The following is a 3710-nucleotide window of genomic DNA, read 5'->3' as shown; positions in this document are numbered from 1 at the left end:
CTGCACCCTTGTTGTTGGATTAAAATACATCGAACCTTTAATAAGACTTTTCCTGCTGCCTCTGATCACTGGGAAAACCCCAAAGCCTGACAACAGTGCTAAAAGTGAGGAAGATAAGTGCTTGTGCTTTCCACCTTCAGTTCTGAAAAAATCTTCAGATGTGGGCCCACAAACTTGCTAAAAAAGGGTTAGATTGCTTCTCCAGCTGTCACCCTGTCACCAAACAGTCTAAAAGAAATACCAGGGTTGTGAGTTCCTTCTCTCTACCGTGCTTTCTTTCTGCTTCCTCTTTGCCCATCCCCTACCCAACCCAAGTGGTGCGTGCTGCCTTGTGCTCAGTTGTGTCTGACTCTTTGCAACCCCAGGCAAATCCCTGTCCTAGGGATTATTCTGGCAAGAATACTGGAGTGGATTGACATTTCCTTCTCCAGGCGATCTTCCTGACCCAGGGATTGAACCTGCATCTCCTATGGCTTCTGCATTGGCAGGTGGATTCTTTGCCACTGAGTCATCTGGGAAGCCCACCCAACCCAAGGGAGGAGGACACTGAAAAAACCACAGGGAGACTCATGCATTTGGGAAGTGCCTGCAAAAAGAAGGGAGATGATTTCCAGCTGAAGTTATGATTATGCCCTGGAATTGGTAATCTACCCTCTGTATCTGTTTGACCAGAGGAAAAGACATTGGGTGTGATGACAACAAGGACAGAATGGATAGTTGAGGAGTAAATTGCTCCTTTACTAAAGTAGTATAGCCGATGTACTCAAAGATGGCACAGTTTTAGACTTAGCCAGTATAGCATCAATTAAACTACAGTTTGTTTGTTTTTTTTTTTAAAAAACTAGTCAGATTCCCAACAGGCATGGCAAGGATTTAGGATTTTTATTTGAACCAAGTGTACAGTGAAAAAGAGTATCAGGCTTGGGACTTTCCTGATAAGTGAGGAAGTCTCCACACTCAGTGACTAAGACTCCATGCTCCTGACGCAGGAAGCTCCATCCCTGGTCAGGGAACTAGATCCCACATGCCTCAACTGAAAATTCCTCATGCTGCAATCAAGACTGAAGATCTTGCATGCTGCAACTAAGACCTAGTGGAGCCAAATAAATAAATAGTTCTTAAAAAGATAGGCAGGCTGGAGCTATCTTGTGAGTACCCTACTCGAGAAGTCTTCTTGTGGGGCAAGAGGACACCAGCAACAAGTTTAGGGTCATATGGGAGAGAAGAAGGAATTGATGGACTTCAGCATACATCAGGCTGGTTTATCCCAAGTCAGAGGAATAAACAGTGGACAGACAGGTCAATGATGGAGACCCCCAAAGAAACCCTGTATATGCTCCATTGGACGCCTGTTCCAAAGACTACAGCCACAGTCAACGGAGGACAATAGTTTACGTAAGTAAAAGGCCATTTGCCTTCATTCCCTTCTTTCCCTCTTGCCACCACACACAGAAGAGCAAAGGACCCAGGAGTGCATGTGAGCACGTGAGGCTCCCTCTCAGGCTTCTCTCACTTTGATATTCATCATTCTCCCCATGCTGCCTCCATCCCATTCCATCCTTTCCTCCACCCTGACAGAGAAGTGTTGTTCCCTGCTTTGTGGCTCAGGACTGAACAAAGAACATTGTTTCTCTCAGCTCAGCAAAACAGGTTGGAATTTTCCAAAGGAACCTGACTGAAGACAAAGAGACATAAGCACAGAAAACACAAAGCCTGATAGTCAGGCTAACAAAGTACAGGTTTCCAAACCCACAATAGCTAGACAGTATCAGGCTTTCAATCACTGCGCTTACCCCCTCTCTCAGAGTCCTGCCCAGAGAAATTAGCTTCAAATCATCCACAGACATTCTCTGCAGGCCTTTATCTGCATGCCTTGTCAAAGGAGGGTTTGAAATACATCCTGGCTGAACAACGGGGGATGCATACATAGATTAAGAAATAGTACATTTCCTTAGTTTTTGAGTCAGACTTGAGTGACTTTACGAGAATTCCTTCTCCTCTCTGAGCCTTATTTTTTTCATCTATATTGCGCATATTTGGTATAGTTGTGATGTGCTCATATAAATGCTTGCATATGGTAAGTACTCAGGAAACATTTGCTCTTCTTATCATTATTCAGTGCAGGAAAACAATGCTGGGCAGTTTCAAAACCAACCATCACTGTCTTCCTTCTCTATGTTTATGTTTCTTCTCTCCATTCTTTTCACATACCTCTACCCTCGCAGAGAGACACAGTTTATTTCCTCATACCTGAATGCATCTAACAGGTTGCCTTACTAATTTGAACAAACCAGGTGAAATTTATCAACCCACTCACAGGTGAAGCTTGTCTTCTTAAAGTTCTAGCTTGGCATCTAGACCGTGACGACACATTATTATTACATCCCAGAATTAGCTGACTATTTCCATCCATCTCTTCTCCGAAGGAAATCTTCATTTCCAAAATCCAGGTAGTGGACTTGATCAAAGTCAGCCACTCATCACACTTTACCCCAAATCATACGGCTCATGTTTGAGCAGATAAACCACACCCTTCTCATCTCCAGCCAGGTGTCAGAAAGACCCATGCTCAAACTTCAGTACTAAATGACTAACAGCAAGTGCTTAATCTTTCCAAGCTTTGGTTCATTCTTTACGGAATGATAATTAGAAAATCTCCCTAACAGTCCTTGAAGATTAAATAAGAAAATGAATGTTAAGTACTCAGGGTGGACACTGACCCACAGTACTACAGACACAATAAGTAATGGCCGACAGCATCATTACATGTTTATAATATCACAATTACCTTACATGATCAATTAAGTGGACAATTTATATCAAAAGATCAAAAGGGACTTTCTTTTACATAGTATTTCACCCACATAGAACCTACTCTATAAACCAGTGACTCTCAAACTTGTGATTCATCAGTCCCTGTTTACGATGAACCCTGATAAACCTCCTACTCACTTTAGATAGCAGTCCAAATGACACATTTATGGACCTGGTTTCCTAATTATGGTCCATCTTTATTGCCATTTCCAGTCACATGACTAAGCAGAGTCTCCCTGCATTTATTATTCTTGGAAACCTGTCGGTTAAGGGCAAATAATTTGAACAACTATTAATAGATTTACATTTTACATTCATGTATTAGAGCTGGAGCCCTCTGTTTCCAGCCAAAGTCCCTTCTGCAAAATAAAGCCATTTCTGCTGCATAGTAGGAACTGAAATATTCATAAAATACATAACTCTTAAACCCAGATTATTATTCATAACAAAACTGCAAACAGAGCCTTAAGGGATGCATGTGTTAGTTATTATTTCTGATCCACAGGCAGAGGATGGCTAAATGCCCCTCAAGTTGCCATCTTGTCTGAACAATGAATGGTTCATGGATAGCAGGTATAGCCAAGGCTCTTTAAAATATATCAGTGGGATGCGGTACATTGAGCTTCTGAATGTGACTCACCTGGTTTTGAGGTTTAGTTAGCTCTGTGTGACACTGGAAACTAGGATAAGAAAGAACAAAGAATAAGGTTTAAGCAGAACAATTGGGAGTATTTGCAATGCGTTTGCATATAATACCAGAGGCTGAGAAGTTCATTGAAAATTTATACACCAGATAAGAACTAGATGGTCCCTGGAGTCCTTTCCAAATCTGAAACCTAAGGTACCAAAAGAATAAAAATAGAAAAGGGCCAGGGAGAGAACATTAATATAAGGGA

The sequence above is a fragment of the Capra hircus genome, chromosome 4 (assembly GCF_001704415.2).
Source record: "Capra hircus breed San Clemente chromosome 4, ASM170441v1, whole genome shotgun sequence".
Lineage (NCBI taxonomy): Eukaryota > Metazoa > Chordata > Mammalia > Artiodactyla > Bovidae > Capra > Capra hircus.
The sequence above is the reverse complement of the archived record's forward strand: the minus strand, read 5'-3'. Positions refer to the sequence as shown.